Source organism: Podarcis gaigeae (assembly GCF_964106915.1).
Source record: "Podarcis gaigeae genome assembly, chromosome: 13".
Taxonomy (NCBI): domain Eukaryota; kingdom Metazoa; phylum Chordata; class Lepidosauria; order Squamata; family Lacertidae; genus Podarcis; species Podarcis gaigeae.
In genome coordinates this window covers 10,073,669-10,093,268 of record NC_139689.1, presented here as the reverse complement: position 1 = coordinate 10,093,268, position 19,600 = coordinate 10,073,669, and positions in this window count along the sequence as shown.

Below are 19,600 nucleotides of genomic sequence, written 5' to 3'. Positions count from 1 at the left end.
TTTTCTTCTTCTGGTGACCAGGCTGGCAGTAATCATTACACATGGAAAGAGGAAACACCTATCCATAGAAACGAAAATGTTTATGCTGGGTGGCATTGAAAGAAAGAAAGAAAAAGCTTGTCTAGCCCAGCAGCATTCCTGGTAGCTCATGAAGAAATAGTATTCCTTTATCATCAGCACCACTGACCCACCCTTCACCCTATGTTCCCAGCGTAGGGTATATTAAGAAGTAATGTACAAAGTTTAAACGATATACTAAATGCATTTCCCCCCATAAGAATTGAGATATTTGGCATTGCAAAATTTGGCATAGTGAAATTTTTAGGTAGCACTGAATGCTTTCCAGAACTTGATAATTCACCAGAAAGCCATGTTAGCTGCTGCTGCTAATAATAATAATAATAATAATAATAATAATAATAATAATATTACCATTTATAAAAACACAATAAAAAGTTTATCCGCATTTGCATTTCCTCCACTCTTTCAAGAAATGTCCTGTGCTTTAGAGCTCTGTGTCATAGTGCTCCCTCATGAAAACCAGTTCTTTAAGGCTGAATGGAAGCAAATGATTCAGCTTTAAAGAGTGGAATTTCACAGGGAAAGCTGTGGGGGTGGGGGGATGACAGCTTGGACACAAAGCACTGAAATGCAGATTTCTGCCTTGAAAGAGCGGGGCTAAGAACTGAGTCCCGATGCATTAACATCCCAAAGGATATCCCTCAAGAAAACAGTTGAATCCATACCTGGTTAAAATGACTGTGCCACACAATCATATGCTCATTAATGGTGAATTTACTTTCTTCTAGATCATTGGGATCCACCATTCCAACTCTCACTTTCTGGAAGGAGTTGTTGGGGAATAGGACCAGGTTCGTTATATCAAACCCACCTCTCATTTCCCTTTTATTATTAAAGGACACAGCTTCATTTGCTGAGTTGTTAAATGAAATGTCTCTGAGAAATTGGTGGAGCTAGTTGGGAGGGAAAACAGAGCAAGTAACAGAAGACAGAAGGTGTAACATGGTTGTGGGAATTTTAGACTCAAATTCTTTTCAAGTTCTGCACCACCTGTTCATTACCCAGCTGAGGGTACACCTTTTAAATTAAACATGGAGCAAAGAGAATTACAGGAAGCTTTGGCACATCCAGTTAAGGACCTTCTTTCTTAACTATTATGATAGGACTGCCTTTCCAACCAGTTGCTCTGTAGAACTAGTTAGAACATACCAGAGGCATTTCAGACTCAAATTCTCTAATTGGGACAAACATGGAATACCACCACTTTTCACCACTGCTGGACCTTCCGTTAGTTGACTTGGGTCTCTTTCCCTAGGCAGTGGATTGAGGCAAAGGGAGATCTAGCACACTTAGCATTAGTTGTTTCTATTATGTTTTGTACGTCATCTTCATATATACAAAGATTCATGTCTGAAATAAGATTCGCATGTCTGAAATAAGATTCGGGTGAGATGGGATTTTGGTCCAATCTACAAGTCCGCTTAAGTCCATATGTAGGCTCCACCATTCTTTGATTTAGATCCCTGAATGTGCAGGGGAAGCCTCGATGGAGAGGGAATTCCCTGCATCAGAAGAATGCCCTTCATTTCATGGTTGTGGCTTGTTAAGATAGGGACTGTGAACAGGGCTTGCTGAAACATCCCCACCTTCCAGGAATACGCAGATAAGACTGCAGTCTCACCATGTACTAATTAATCCCTTGAAATAAACAGTTTAGTTATTGAGACATTACCTGCCAAGGCTGCATAGATTGATGCTTCATACTATTACTTTCTTTGTGCTTGGGTCTAGATGTGAACATAGCATGCAGTGCATGAGCAACAGCATAGACAGCATTGTAGATACTGTAGCTGTGGCCAGTCATGTGCATTTCAAAAACACCTGCAGGGAGACTTTCCAGCCTCTCTTCTCCAGTACATGTTCCATCATCCTTGACAGGCATACCTGGATCAGGATAGAAACAGTCAAATGCCTGCCCCCAGAAGTCCTTCAAAAAGCCATCTGCTTTGGTCCTGTGCATTTGGATGTTCTGAAGGAAGTGGTTGAACTGTAGAAGTTCATCTGAGTGAATTGTAAAGGAAAGGGCACCTTGGAACAACTGGAGATCCAAAATCCTTTGAAGGCCAGTTAAAATGAAATCAATCTGGGTTGTCATAATCCACACTTTTCCAAATGCTGTCCTGTTATAACTGGCGACATCTTGAAGTAATACAAAAGTTCTGAATGTTGAAATTGTCATTGATCCTCCATACATGATAAATGTACTGGGGTTTTTATTTGTTAATGGTAAATATATAGGTAAAGCTATAGCAAGTATGTCCAGAGGGTTATCCAGTTGGGTTTGTTCTGGCATTCTTTTGGTGAATGCTGAACAAATTCCATTCTGGAAAAATAATGATTCTATAGTCTGCAAAAATTGTTCTCCGCTGTTCCCATCCACAACAAAGAGACCAACCCATGTCCACCTAAACCTCTGAAGAAGCCGGATAATCCCCATATACTGATGGGCTGCATTTGGAGCCATGTGGTAAAAGTAAGGGAGATGTGTGTCATCACTGTCCATCTTTGGGGGAAAGGAGCCGTATGTGAGCTGAAAGGAAAATGAATAGATATATCATAAAGAAAACTGAAGATTAGTCTTCTGTAAATGCCTTTTTATGACAGACAGAGAGAGAAAGATTTGGTTAGATAGCACTGAGGAGGGTACAATATGGGTTTCACATGATATAAGTTCAAGAATGCTTCAGGGGAATTCTTTCACATTTGAGGAATATGGTGCAATTCCTGGTTTTATTTTTTCTGAAGGTTGCTTACCTCCTTCCATCTGGACCAAATATTTTGTTACATAGAAATGTGTGGAATTTAGATTTCCCCAGTCCCCCCACCCCCCAAAAAATCCTACCTGAGGAATCTTGTAGAGACCAATGATGTCTGCCATACAGTGGGAGGTACGAGAGCCAAGTCCTCCTGTGATAGCTATGAGGTTTTTCTGGCTGTCACATTTGTAGTTGGGGACAAATCTATATGACTTGAAGAGAAGGTCCAGCGTAGTACGGTAGGTCATCCTTGCATCACAGTAGCTGTCGTAAATGTGGAACCCAAGTGTAACATTGGGCAAGATCTTGGGATTCTCATTGATCTCCTTCACAGCAAATGCCAAAGCAAGCAGGTGCTGATAGAACTTTGTCACCACACTGCCAATATAATTGATTTGTTATATCTGGAACATGTTATCAGAAAGACTGGCAAGACTTTAATCAATATGAGATAATGCCCAGTGACAGGAGTGGCTCTATTACTCTGATAAAGCTTGCGAATATGGCCCTCCCTCAAATAATTAGTGAAGTAACATAAAAACAAATCACCTGGTCAAACAGGTCAAAAAGAGGCTACACTTCAGTGCTGTCTTGGCTACATTTTATTTTATTTTATTGCATTTAGGTTTTGCTATCAGTATTTTGCTTCTTGGGAAACCAGTTTGCCTTTTGTCCCTCCTTCAGATTTTGAAGCTTCTCGGAGCAGCCTTTTAAGGTTGGGCTCATAGACATTTTGGAAAGATTCTTTTTTTTATGCTTCAGTTTCCTTCTTGCTTTTATTTTGGCTTGTTTATCCCCTTGCTCAGACTTTCTTATTTACGTTTCAAGCATTTTCTATTTATTTTTACCTGTCTAAATTTTCCCATCTGAACCATTCAGGATTGCTGATTGGATTGCCCATTGTACTGAAAATGAACAACCTCAGGAAATGTGAACATTTCATTAAAAAAATTAAAAATACCCCACAGAGAACCAAAAACTCACTCCCAACCCACTTCTTGCTTTCCACTCTAAACTTGGTAAAATGCATTAAGCTCAGAAAATACACAAGGGGAAAACAATACTTACTGTGGCACATCATAAAGGTTCAGAAAAGGATGTTTGAGGAACTTAACTTCAGTGTCAACATAATATGTATGAGAGGTCATCCCACCAATGACGAGGCCCCCTGGCTGGTACCACTCATGTGGAACAGGGAGCGGGTCACTTGGGGGGCACCTTAAAGCATTCACTTCGCACACCATAAGAAGCAACAAAATGAGCGACACTATTACACACAGCATTCTGAAAGCACAGTATCTCTCTACATGCAAACATTCTTGTCCCATAACTAGCCACTCCCTAGCATTAATAGATATGATTTGATGGTTTCATCCTAATCTATGAGAAAATCATTAGCCTTACATTTAGCACTGTCTGGAATGGGCAGCTATTTAATTCCAAATATGTGTCAAAGTTGGACCCTACCTGCCTCTTGCACCTAATCCCATCTCCCCTATGCCCAGTGGGTTTATTTATAACAACTTTCACATGTGCTACTGACTGTTTTCTCCTGCCTTCTGGAAAACTTCAGCAAGGGAAACAAATTATAGTATTTGGATAATTGCAGGGGGAGATAATCCCTTCTTCACGGTTTAGATTCTGAGTGACACTTTTGCTAGGAAACTTGTTGATTTCTGACAGAAGCCTTCTCCTCTCCCTAAAGGGGTGAGAAAAGTTTCTTGCAGATTTCTGTGGTGAGCAAACTCCGGGTTGACCATTTTGGCTGAACCACATTCACCTGTCCTGCACTTAGAGATGTATGAATGTCTCTCAATCTGTTTCGACATTCATACAATCTATTCCAACATTCACACACCCTTGGGGGGGGTATTTACTGTTCTACTGTGATTGGTGTATTTCAAACAATTCTCCCTTTTTTGTCTTCCACTGATGAGTGTTAAATGTTTCACACAATAGACATACATATTTCACCTATCAACATCTGCATCATTTACAAATCAATAATCTTCCCTGTATTTTCTTTTTTAAAAAATGATAGAGAGAGACTTCTAAAGGGGGAAGCCCTGTTACTCTTTAGCAGGAAAAGCAACAAAGTACCTTGTGGCATTTTAAATACAAAGTTAATGTAGTGGCCAATAGCCCGTGGCAAAGGCATCCATTGAATACAAACATAACCATATTTGATCTGAAGTAAATCTCATGAATTCATTGAAGTTTATTGAAGCCTATCTCACAACTATGTTTTCTCAGTTCATTATAATTTCAGAGAGAGAGAGAGAGAGAGAGAGAGAGAGAGAGAGAGAGAGAATATCTCATTTCTCTCTCTCAGACATCAAGGGAGGAGAATTTAGCTAAAAATAAAATTGGGGGAGAGGGAGGAAAGGAATTTTACAATGACTTCTACTTTACGAACAAAGATTTGAGAGAATGGAAGGTGTGGCGTTCGCCCTCCTAGGTGTGTGACATTATTCTGGGTTCATAAGGAAAGGGTAACAGCTCAGTCAGTAGAGCATAAGGCTCTTAATCTCAGGGTTGTGGGTTTGAGCCCCATGTTTTGCAAAAGATTCCTGCATTGCAGGAGGTTGGACTAGATGACCCTCGTGGTCCCTTCTAACTCTACAGTTCTAGGATTCTAGGGTTAACTAAGTGTAAAATGACTAACCAATAGGAACCCAAGGGGAGGAGTTAGAGTTAGAGTTAGAGTTAGAGTTAGAGTTAGAGTTAGAGTTAGAGTTAGAGTTAGAGTTAGAGTTAGAGTTAGAGTTGTTGAGAAGTCAGTCCGGAGTTAGAGAAGGGGAGAGAGGATAAGTCTGTGATTTGGGCCAGTCTGATGTGAGAGAGTGAGAGAATCTGTTAAGAGGAGTCAGTCAAACAGTTGAGATAATCATTCAGAAGGTATAAGGAAGGTATAGGCCGGTAAAGAAACTAAAGTTAAGAAACTGACAAGAATATTATCTGAGAAACCATAAACCTGTTAATACTTATAAAATAAACCTGTTTAATTGGTTCAATTATAACAACTGTCAGCACTCAGTGTGTACCCAAGAGTAACGGGTTGGTGGCAGCGGGGAAGCGAGCACAGTGGTGGCACATGGATCAATAGACCGTTAAACGTCTGGGGACCCTGTGTGATCACCACAGAAGGGTAGTCAGAAATTGCCAGATTGCTATTCCCATATTGACAAAGAGGCTCGTAATTTAGCTGAGGAGTACAGATAAAATCCATAAATATTTAAAAAAATGATGTGAAATGAACAAAAATGAGAGATAAGTCCACACCATGTGGGTGTGGTGTCCTTTCAGTTATATAGTGGGAGAAAGTATGGCTCCCCTTAATCTTCCCATATTCATGCTAAGCATATTCAGACCTAGAATTACCACTCACCCATTAAAGTGGTGGGCATGGTTTGTGACCCAGCACAGGCTTCCCTTACCTGGGTGACACCCCCTTTTTTTGCTTGCTGGCCATCACTCCGCCCCCTCCTCAGCTAACCAATCGGCTGCTGGCTGGGGGGTGGAATGAGGGCCAGGTACTAAAGGCTCCAGCCGACCACCTCCTAATGTTATTCAATATATATACATTTGTTTTATGACTGTTTTTCCTCCATATTTTTCTTTCTCTCTCATTTTAAATTATGTCCATTAGATGTGTAACTTCATGATAGAAATACCGCAAGTTAGGAAAGGTATTAATAAACAATATATCCTCTCCTGCCACCCTGAACATTCCCAAACTACCACCGGACATTTCCTATAAAATGCAAAAATCCCCATTGATGGGGATGTAGGCCCTCCAAAAAAAGGACTTATTGGGGATTTTGCGGGTATATGGCAACCCTAATATATTTTGAACTGGCAATAAATAACATACAAAATCTAGAAAGACAAAAGAGTCCCTGTTGCAACAGTGACAATTGTATATTAATAAATATTCATATAATGTATATTGCAAAACAATTTGTAGCTACATCCAATTTTATATAATGTTTATTTTTTCCATCCCTCATGCTTGACTAGGGATAATGGGAGCTGGAATCCAAAACCATTCAACATTTTGTTGTTTAGAATCTAACCTTTCATTTTCCTTTTGTTTCTTTTTCTTTTTCTTTCTGTTTCATTTTGAATTATACACATTGCTTTCTCCTTATCAGTTGCTCCCTGTTATTCAGCTCTGGCCTCATCACAATGATGTAGCATTTCGGGCAAAAGATACAACCCAGTAACCCAGCAGTGGAGGCCAAGATGGAGAAGATCTCCACAGCCACCATGCCTTTCCCTCTAGTGCTCAGGTAAGTTGGAATAAAGGACAACCATACACTGCAAAAGGCCAACATGCTGAAAGTGATGAATTTGGCTTCATTAAAACTATCGGGCAACTTGCGAGCAAGGAATGCCACAATGAAGCTGGTGATGGCCAGAAGACCCATGTAGCCCAAGACACAGTAGAACATGACGACTGACCCTTCATTACATTGCAGAATGATTTCTTTTTTTGCTGAGTACATGTCTAAGTCAGGAAATGGAGGAAAGGTTGCCAGCCACGAAGTACAAAGACATATTTGAACAAGTGAACAGCAAATTACAATTGAATAGGACACTTTCCTCCCCACCCATTTCTTCATTCTAGATCCTGGTTTTGTAGCCATGAATGCTAGAGAAACTATGGTGGTCTTTGCCAACACACAAGAAACAGCCACTGAGAAGACAATGCCAAAAGTTGGTTGTCGGAGAAGGCAGCTCACTTTCCCAGGTTGGCCAAGGAATAACAAAGAAGATAGGAAACAGAACAAGAGGGAGACGAGGAGAGTATATGAGAGGTCCCGGTTGTTGGCTTTCACCATTGGCGTATCTTTGTGCTTAATAAATATTCCTAACACGAGGGCTGTGATCAGAGAAAAGGAAACCGCAGCTGAGATTAAAGTGATCCCTAAAGGTTCATCATATGACAGAAAGGTTACAACTTTGGGGGTGCAAGCATCCTTATTCTTGCTTGGATACTGAGCTCCTGGACATATGAAACAGTCATCCACATCTGAAAAATAGGAAAAGGTCCCATTTCAGTGTCAATTTATTAGACACAAGAAAGTAAATTACCCCTTATGGTGCTAGAATTTAATCACCTACCAGTCTGGTTAGAAATCTTCCCTTCTGGGCACAGAGCACAATCATAGCAGCAAGATTTCTCCCCTTCCTTTTTCTTCTTCTGATTACCAGGCTGGCAGTGTTCATTGCATGAAGAAACGGGAAGCACCTATCCAAAAAAACAGAAGGAAGATTAGTATGGAAGAAAATTATGTCTAATTTTATTTGACTTCATCCCTACGTCCAGTTTCCAGTTTCCAATTTTGCTGTATACTGATCAGTAAATGTGAAGTTAAGTAGTAGAAATTTGTTGAAAGAGCTAATTAAATATGCAGGAGGAGTGAATCATCATTTGCTGCTGTAGCCTGATGCCTTAGACCAGTGGTGTCCAAACTTTTTTTCAAAAAGGGCCAGATTTGATGAAGTGAAGGGTCATGAGGGCCACCCATTAGTTTTTAACCTTTTTTTAGGATTGAAATTGATGAGTTTTTTTATGATTTTACCGCTAAGTTGTTGACCTTTTTTTTTTTTTTTTTGATTGAAGGATTTTACTCCAGGAAATAAAAAATAAACTGCCACAGGGGCCGGATTAAACTGACTAGCAGGCTGGATTAGGCCCCCAAAATGGACTTTGGACATGCCTGCCTTAGACCACAGTAACAGAAATTACCAAATTTGTGTTTGCAGATGATGTCATGAACTGAAAATGAGTAAAGTGAAATAGATCACTTTAGATAACTAAGAAAGGAAAATTGCTCCTCTCTCACTGAAGGAGAATCTAGTTTTAGAAGATAAAATCCTTCATATCTTCTCATAGCATAATGGGCAAAGTCTACAGTATCTGAATTAGACAAAAAAAGATTACAAGCTTTTTATTGTACGTAGCACTTATTTTTGGGAATTGGTTTGGAAAAGATGCTTTCAGTGTTTGTTTGGTTGTTTGATTTTTTTAAAAAACCAAGAACAATGAAGGCAATTTGCAATCCATTCAGCTTGGTGGCCCATTGCAAAACCAAGTTCTAGAGAAAAGAGAAGTTCTTACATCATTATTACCCACCAAGGGTTCACCAAGGAAACTACAGCATCAATACCTCATTAAAACATCTTGGCCACACAATTATATCATCGTTGATCATGAATACTTTTCCATCAAATGCATTGGTATCAACCCTTCCAACTTTCAATTTCTGGAATGACTTGTTTGGGAATGTAATCATGTTTGTTATGTCAAAGCCACAACCCATTTCCCATTTATCATCAAAGGCCATTGTTTCTCCAACTGAGTTGTTGAATGAAATGCCTTGAAGAAAGAGGTGGAGCTGATTGAAAGAAGGAAAGAAAGTGGGCACAAGAAATAGCACATAATATACATTTTGAGGACTGGGAAAAATTCTGGAAAGTAAATTTGAAATTTACAGATTATTCTCTTTTGAAAGAAAATTATATGAAAATGATGTATAGATTGTATGTTACACCAGTACAGATAGCAAAAATGTACAAAACCTGGTTAAACATATGTTGGAAATGTAAAGAAAAAGAAGGGACTTTTTATCATATGTGGTGGGAATATAGAGAAGTTTTTTAAAAATTGGGAAGTGATATACAATGAATTGAAAAAATGTTTAAAATGACATTTGTAAAAAAAAAAAACCAGAAGCATTTTTGTTAGGGATTGTAGGACAAGACCTGCCAAGAAAAACAAAAAACTTATTTATGTATGCTACAACAGCGGCAAGAGTCTTGACAGCACAAGGATGGAAGAACGAGGAAATCCAAACAAAAGAACAGTGGCAAGAAAAAATGATGAGTTACAGAGAGCTGGCTAAATTGACATACAAATTGCGGGACAATGACAACTGTTACTTTAAGGAAGAATGGGAGCTTTTTACAAATTATCTAAAAAGACAACACAATGAACTGGACTCCTTGGCAGGTTTTGAAAAAAACATACACAAATTTATTGGTTGATAACAGGGTAGATAGATAATGTAAGGATATGTATAATTTCATAATATGAAGAGAATAATATGTGCTGGGAAATCAGAGAGAGGAGCTGAGGGAAGTCTCTGGGTGGGGAGGGAGGGTTAGAAGGGGGGAAGGAAAAAAGTAATGAATGTGATATGTTTTGATACTGAAATTGTTAATAAAACACTTCTTTAAAAAAAAAAGAAGGAAGGAAGGAAGGAACACAATCGTGTAACAACATGAAAAAGATTGCAAGCTTTGAAGGGGGAAGAGGGGAAAATAATGAATATGATATGTTTTGATAATTTGTTATATTGAAATTGTTAATAAAAAATAAGAAAGTGAGGAAAGAAAGAAAAATAGAACACAATTGCATAACAACATGGTAAAGATTGCAAGCTTTAGTTATAGGAAGAAATGTACACCCACAGGTCCACCATCTGAAAAAAACCTTTCTGATCAGTTATATAAGGTGGAGGAAACAGGATGTAGGCACCACTTGTATCAATTAATCTGTTCATTGTATCAAGAAGATTTTGTTGTGGAACTATTACCTGCCAAGCCTGCAGGGGTTGAACGTCAACACTGCTACCAACCATGGTTGGTTTGTGCCTGGATCTAGATGAGTACATGGCATGCAAAGCATGAGCAATAACATTTACAGCATTATAGATGCTGTAGCCCTGGCCACTCATGTGCATTTCAAAAAGACCCGAAGGGAGACTTTCCAGCCTCTCCTCTCCAGTACAAGTGTCATCATCCATTTCAAGAATCCCTGGATCTGGAAGTAAACAGTCAAAGGCTTGCTCCCAGAAATCTTTCAGAAAGCCATCTCCTTGAGTTCTCTTTGGCTTTATGTTCTGAAGAAATTCCCTGAACCCTGGTACCTCTTTTGTGTGAATTGCGAAGGAAATGGCACCCTGGAACATCTGGAAATCCAGCCCTCTTAAAATCCCAGATAATGCAAAGTCTATCTGGGTGGTCATAATCCACACCTTCCCAAATAATTTGTTTTCATTGGTTCCATTATTTTGTGAACCTATAAAGGTTATCAGCCATAGAATTGTTACAGGATCTCCATATACAATATTTATATTAGCTTTATAATCTGTGAAAGACACACTAATTAAATTTGCGTAATGAAAGTGATTGAAAAGCTCCTCCATACGAGCTACTTGTGGAATTCTTTTTGTGAAGGCTGAACAGATTCCATGTCTGGAAAACGATGACTCCAGTATTTTAAGGAATTGCTCTCCACTCTTGTCCTCCACCACAAAGAGCCCCACCCATGTCCACCTAAAATGCTGAAGTAGCCAGATAATGCCCATATACTGAAGGTTTTCATTTGGAACCATGTGGTAAAAAGGAGGGACTTCCATACTTTGGAACTCATTTGCGGCAAATGAACCATATGTAAGCTGTAAGCAAATCAAGTGAGTTATGAAGAGTCTTTTTCAATGAAACTGATTTTAATAATATTGTTTCTTTCTTGTAGACTTCCCAGTTGAGTAATAATAATCCCCACACCCCAATTAATATATATTACATGTGGGATCTTGTAGAGACCTGTGATGTCTCTCATATGAAAAGAGGTGTCAGAGCCAAGTCCTCCAATAATTGCTAGGAGGCTTTTGTGTGACCCACATTCGTAGTTGGGAAGAAAACTCTCTGACTTGAAGATCAGATCCAGTGTGGTGCGATAGGTCATCCTTGCATCATGATAGCTGTCAGAGATGTGGAAACCAAGTGTGACATTAGGTAGCATCTTGGGATTCTTGTTAATGTCATTTATGGCAAACACCAGAGCCAGGATGTGTGAGTAGAACTTGGTCACCACACTGCCAAGAGAGTTGATTTAATTAATTTAAATGATGAGTCTATAATGAACAAATTCATGATGCTATTATATTAGAAATTAATATGAGTAACCAAATAAGAATATTGGGTTGTATTTTATATTTGTGATTCCCTCCCCTCAATGCCACACCATCCTCTTCAGTGGAAAAGTTAATTGTGCAAAAGACATAGAATGGAAAAGGCAGTATTCTGGTCCAAATATTGTCAAAATCTAAATTCTTTGGCAGGCCTGGACTGACATCTGCATGAAATAAGAGAACTTTACAAAACTAACACAACTGAATAAAGTTAAGTATGCAGTCAAAAATGTAATTTAGGAACCACATGTTGGAATCATGTGTGAACTTTTTTTTTTGTAAATAGTATCAATTTTGGATCGTTTTGTTCACTGTTTCGTATTGTGGTTTTTTTAAAACAACAACAACAAATAAAGCATTTAAAAATTAAGAAAACATTTTAAAAAGGAAAGGAAAGAAGAGCCAATATTCTGATACCATGTGTGCATCTGCATGAATGTAATATTGTAGTGGTTGTCGCACTACCAGAATTTTGGGAAATCTTTCCTATTTGTTTCCAATATCCCATGGCTAATAAATCATTTTCAGCTAAATAATGCTTCTAATATATAATGCAACCAAATATACATGACATATGTTATTTTTATGGCCTTGACACATTTTGTGATCTCCTCAGTAAAATATAACAATCCATTTCTCCCTCCCTTTGGCCATTCCAGTAGGTATACTTACATCTTTTTGTATTTTATTTATGAATTTTTCAGATTATATTTTACATATATTCATCATTTTGTTATAATCTTCTTTTGACTTCCTAACCTATCCTTTCCTACACGAATCAATCACTTTTTTGTTTATATTTGAAAGACCATACATGGGTCCCTTAAGTATACTTGATTTGAGACATGATAAGAGCACTCATTTGATACCAAGAGGCCAGAGGAGAGAAGAAATAAACATTTTCTTTTTTCCAGAAAGAGAAAGGCAAATATACTGATGCATGAAACATGGTATTGCAGTAACATTTTTTTTCATGTCTTTCTATCTCTCCATTTATGAATACTCTTCTTTGCTTGCCTGTCCATCTTTTTGTGCAAGTTTTCACATTGGCAGAAACAGTATTTACTATTAACAACTAAAATGCAATGCATTCAGGAGGTGCAAATGGGGATTCTTACTGTGGAACATCAAATATTGTCTGAGACGGATGTTCCCTGAAAGAGACTTCATTGAAAAAATAAGAGTTCTGAGACACAATCCCACCAATGAGGAGACCACCTGCCTGGTAGAAATCATGTGGAACAGGGAGGGAATCATCTCCGAGACATCCCATAATATCTACTTGGCAGACAATGGGAGGCAGAAGAAGTAGCAGTATAGTTATTCTCAACATGTTGGCAACAAAACGTCCTTGTAAACACAAATCTCTTGCATCCATCACCTTGTTTGAGTGGGTTAGATTGAATGGTCCCTCACTCTGCCAAATTACCCATAGAATTTTCATTAAGAGTGTGACAAATGACTTGAATAGTATCTGATATCACCTGCTTTCCAGTTTCAGTGTGGCTTATAAAAAGAAAAGGGGGAAGTGTCAGAGATGGCCATGTTTACCTCATGTACTTATTCCCAGCCGCCCAGGCTACAGGGAGTTTTGTATAATCACTTTCAGGCCCCCATAGTGACTGTTTTCTTCTGCATTCTGCAGAGCCTTGAGAGCTTAAGACAGGTGAACACATTATAGTGTTTTGGTTAATTGTAGGGAGAGATAATTACTTCTTCAGAGTGTGGATCCTGAATGCCACTTTTGATAGGAAACATGTTGGCTCTTTTCCACAGTTGGCCAGAAGTCTTCTCTTCTTCCTAAAGAGATGGGACTTGGGACCTCAGTTCCAAATTTCAAACTCCAAAAGGACCACTTAGAACAATGCTATAACCATTTCTTACAGTAATGACAAACACTATTAGAAAGTAAAATATATCAGTATTAGGCATGGAATAGGTCACTATCTAGAGGTCCCTGCCCCTGAAATGCTGCTCTGTAACTGCTATGAACAAAACAAGAAAATGGCAGGACTCTACTCTTGAATAATTAGAAGTAGCAAGAAGAGGGCCAAGGTCTTTTGTGGAACAACTTGTAAACAATATCAATTCACTTATCCAGGTCAACATATATGAGTGTGAATATCAATATCAATTCATTTATATTAATATCAATTCACTTATATCAGTATCAATTCACTTATATCAATATCAATTCACTTATATCAATATGAGTGTGAATATCAATATTGATTCACTTATCCAGTTCAACATATATGAGTGTGAAATCTCCCAGAATGAATAGCATAGTCTTATCATACTTAAGTTTCAAAGGAGGAATGTCTCGAATATGATATAATTAATTGACAGAAGGGTGAATGAGAGAATGAATGCACTTTCCAGAATAAGCGAATTTATTTGCAGCAGCAGCAGCAGCAACTAAACAAAGGAGTTCAGTTGAAATATGGACATATGTAATGTCCTGCACTTAAGCAGGAAGAACCAGCTGCACAAACATTAGATGAGGGGCACCTGCATTGCCAGTAGTACATGTGGAAAGGTTCCAGGGGTCTTAGTTCACCACAACCTTAGCATGAGTCAACAGTGAAATGCAGAGGTACCCAGATGCCCACTCTCAGCACAGGACTGGTAGGACCCAAACCAATGGCTTCAAGTTACAATAAAAGTAGATTCTGACCAAACATCAGGAATAACTTCCCGACTATTCAGCCTTTTGAATATGAACATATGCCATGGATGCTTTAGCTGAGAATGCTGCATAGCAGGCGGGATGACTAGATGAATCTTGGCTTCCTTTCCAACTCTACAATTCTATGATTCTTTGATATATTGAGAAGTAGTGTAACCTGTGTTATTGGTTTAGTTCTAGCCCCAATCACAAATGGACAGTGTTTTGGCCAATATAACATCAGATCTCTCTGACCATATTGAGTTTCTAAATCAATAGCCCTCTAGCACTTTTCATCAGCCACAGGTAGGAATACGTCAGGGAGATTAACAATCTATGCCACATATGGTGGTTGTCAAATTCACTACTTCTAGTAGGAGTGAAATCCATAGTTTAACTATATGTTGTCTACAGGAGTAGTTTATTCCATGTCTCCTAAACCTTTCAATAATCACTCTCACTTGATACCCCCAAGTTCTATTGTTATGAAACAGGGAGGAAAGCTTTTAACTATGTACATTCTCCATAACATGCGTGTGTATCATGTCTCCTGGTGAGCCAGTGTGGTGTAGTGGTTAAGAGCGGTAGTCTCGTAATCTGGGGAACTGGGTTCGCGTCTCCGCTCCTCCACATGCAGCTGCTGGGTGACCTTGGGCCAGTCACACTTCTTTGAAGTCTCTCAGCCCCGCTCACCTCACAGAGTGTTTGTTGTGGGGGAGGAAGGGAAAGGAGAATGTTAGCCGCTTTGAGACTCCTTAAAGGGAGTGAAAGGTGGGATATCCAATCCAAAATCTTCTTCTTCTTCCTGGTACAGTACTTGCCTTTTTTAAACTAGAAAGATCCTCCCAGATTGTTCTGACTCAAGTGGATTCAGAATTGAAAAAACTTGGATAAATCTGTTCAAAGGCAATGTTCTATGAATGGATTTTTTGTGATTGACTACAGGATGAGTTGGATAAGGCAAAATTCAGGGAAAGTACTGCAACAGCTGGTGTGGTACTGGAAATCTTAACCAACCTATGTCCATGCCATCCAAGGATGCTTACAGCCCCCAAGGACAGCTCCGGTTTTTGTCTGCTAATGAACAATCTGATTGCCAAGGACACTATTATGTATCACTGTGCATGAGACACAGCTACAATTCATAAACCCTTGTGATAAAGCAACTCTGGAAGGAATTGTCTGGGAGGAGAGCTCAAGAGTGTTGTCAGGTCAGAACTGATGGGGGACCTCTTGGCTGTTCACCCAGTGGGAATGCAGAGGTTCTTCTTCTATTACTGGAATAAAATATTTTATGAACTTTATGAGGGCATAACATGCAGGTAATGAAGAGGTAGTTCTGTTTCCCCCCAAGAAAACTACCTGATTTATCGCATGGTGAAACCATTGCCTTGACTAGGGAAACCAAATCTGTGGTAATCAAGAAATGCAGACCACATTTCCTTAAAAGTAGAACTGAGTCTTATATTTTCACCTCAGAAGTATGAAAAGGTAGAGTTCATTTCTCGGCAAACCTCTGGAATGATTCTTGGGTTTCTTTGAGCAAGTTTATGAGAGTATTTAGGAAAACTGTACTTTTAAGGGAATTGTGTTGCTGCCACCATAAAGCTCTTGTCACATGCCCCTTCCAGCAACTCCACTTAACGCACACAAAAGATACACATACCCATTTAAGATGAACCTCCAAAGGGGGGAAACGTTTCCTGCTGCAGACTTTAAGCTTTCATGAGGTGAAAGGCAATGGCTAATGTTTCCGGAGGAGGACCTAATATGCCAGTTCCCATTCCTCCCCTCCCCCCTTATAACTATAAATGATTTAAAAGAGATTAAGCAATAAACACATTACCAAGTTTTGAAATAATGAAAGAAGGAAGGCATGTTTTCAAAATGGAGGTTTATTAAAGTTAAGAAAGAGCAGAGGAAGAAAGCAGAACAAATGAGCACAAGTAGGCTAGTTAATAATAATAATAATAATAATAATAATAATAATAATAATAATAATAATAATAATACCCTGTCCATTTGATTGGTTTGCCCAGCCACTCTGGGCGACTCCCAATCAAATATTAAAAACACAATACAGCATTAAACATTAAAAACTTCCCTAAACAGGGCTGCCTTCAGATGTCTTTTAAAAGTAGGATTTCCTTGACATCTGATGGGAGGGCGTTCCACAGGGCAGGTGCCACTATCGAAAAGGCCCTCTGCCTGGTTCCCTGTAATCTCGCAGCCCTTTATAAATTTGAAGGTGACTATCATATCTCCTCTCAGTCTCCCCTTGTCCAGGCTAAACATACCCACATCCTTCAACCATATCTCATCAGACTTGGCTTCTAGACCCTTGATCATACTAGTTGCCTCCTCTACACATGTTCCAGCTTTTCAATATCCGTCTTAAATTGTGACACCTAGAACTGGACACAGTATTATAGGTGTGGTCTGACCAACAAATAATAATAATAATAATAATTTATTATTTGTACCCTGCCCATCTGGCTGGGTTTCCCCAGCCTCAAAGACCAAAAATGCACTAAGATAGATTAAACAAACTACGAAGTATAGACTGGTACTATTACTTCCCTTGAACAGGACACTAGACTTCTGTTGATGCAGCTTAGAATAGCATTCTCTCCCCGCCCTTTTTTTTTTGCTGCTGCATCTCACTGTTGTCTCTACACATGCTCCAGTTTGTCAATATCCATCTTAAATTATGACACCCAGAACTGGACAGTTTTCAAGATGTGGTCTGACCAACAAAGAATAGAGTGGTACTATTACTTCCCTTGAACAGGACACGACATTTCTTGATGCAGCTTAGAAAAGCATTCAGGGTTTTTTTTTGCTGCTGCATCACACTGTTGTCACATGTTTAGTCACATGTTTAGTTTGTGTTTGCCACAAGTCATACTATGAATGAGGGCATTGCAAGAGAATTTCATATACGTTTTAACAGAATGCCTACAATTAGTGTCACAGTAAAGAATGTATTCCTGAACACTATCTACATAACAATATAACCCACATAAAGTACAGATATTCATTACAGTGGTACCACGGGTTACAGATGCTTCAGGTTACAGACTCCGCTACCCTAAATAGTACCTTGGGTTAAGAACTTTGCTTCAGGATAAGAACAGAAATTGTGCGGCCGTGGCACAGTAGCAGTGGGAGGCCCCATTAGCTAAAGTGGTACCACTGTATTATTTTCTGCTTATCTGCTCCCTGCAGTTCAGTTCAGGTTTCAAGAGGATGATGTAGCATTTAGGAAGGAAGATACAAGCCAGTACGCCAGCACTGGAAGCCAAGATGGAGAAGACCTCCACAGCCACCATGTGTTTCCCTCTTGTGCTTAGGTAGGTTGGAACAAAGGAGACCCACACACTGCAAAATGCCAACATGCTGAATGTTATGAATTTAGCTTCATTAAAAATATCGGGTAACTTGCGGACAAGGAATGCCTCAATGAAGCTGGCAATGGCCAAAAGACCTAAGTAGCCCAGGACACAGTAAAACATGGCAACAAGCCCTTCATTACATTGCACTATAATTTCTTCAGTTACTGAATACATGTCTAAATGGGGGAACGGAGGAGAGGTTGATAACCACACAGCACAAATGCCTACTGGAATAAGGGAGCAGCAAAGGACAATGGAAAAAGCCAGTCTTCTCCCCAGCCATTTCTTCATTCTAGAGCCAGGCTTTGAAGCCATAAATGCTAGAGAAACAATGGTAGTTTTTGCCAGAACGCATGAAACAACCACTGAGAAGATAATGCCAAATGTTGGTTGTCGGAGAAGGCAGATCGTTTTCCCAGGCTGGCCAATGAATAACAAAGAAGAGAGGAAGCAGAGCAGGAGGGAGATGAGGAGAGTGTAGGTAAGTTCCCGGTTGTTGGCTTTGACTATGGGGGTGTCTCTGTGCTTAATAAAAGTTCCTAGAATCAAGGCCGTGATCAGAGAAAAAGAAATTGCAAGTGAGGCTAAAGCGATCCCTATGGGTTCTTCATATGAGAGAAAGGTTTTGACTTTGGGGATGCAGCCATTTTTATTCTTGTTTGGATATTGATCTTCTGGGCATCTGAAGCAGTCATCCATATCTGAAAAATAGAACAAGGCGTGTGGGAGAGAGAGAGAGAGATCTGTCTTCAATGCATATTCATTGACTACAACCAATTATGATGTCAAAATGACATGATATACCAGTCTGGTTTGAAATCTTCCCATCTGGGCATGGAGCGCAATCATAGCAGCAAAACTTCTCTCCTTCCTTTTTCTTCTTCTGGTGACCAGGCTGGCAGTAATCATTACACATGGAAAGAGGAAACACCTATCCATAGAAACGAAAATGTTTATGCTGGGTGGCATTGAAAGAAAGAAAGAAAAAGCTTGTCTAGCCCAGCAGCATGCCTGGTAGCTCATGAAGAAATAGTATTCCTTTATCATCAGCACTGAATGCTTTCCAGAACTTGATGATTCACCAGAAAACCATCTTAGGTGATAGTAATAATAATTTAAAAACAATTTTACTATTTATAAAAACACAATAAAACAGCTTATCCACATTTGCATTTCCTCCACGCTTTCAAGAAATGTCCTGTGCTTTAGGGCTCTGCATCACAGTGCTCCCTCATGAAAACCAATTCTTTAAGGCTGAATGGAAGCAAATGATTCAGCTTTAAAGAGTGGAATTTCACAGGGAAAGTTTTGGGGGGACGACAGCTTGGACACACAGCACTGAAGTGCAGACTTCTGCCTTGAAAGAGTGGGGCTAAGAACTCAGTCCTGAGTCACAGTTGGTATAAAGGATATCCCTCAAGAGAACTGCATACCTGATTAAAATGACTGTGCCACACAATCATATGCTCATTAATGGTGAATTTGCTTTCTTCTAGATCATTGGGATCCACCTTTCCAACTCTCACTTTCTGGAAGGAGTTGTTGGGGAATAGGACCAGGTTTGTTATATCAAACCCACCTCTCATTTCCCTTTTATTATTAAAGGACACAGCTTCATTTGCTGAGTTGTTAAATGAAATGTCTCTGAGAAACTGGTGGAGCTAGTTAGGAGGATAAACAGAGCAAGTAACAGTAGGTTTAACATGGTTGTTGGAA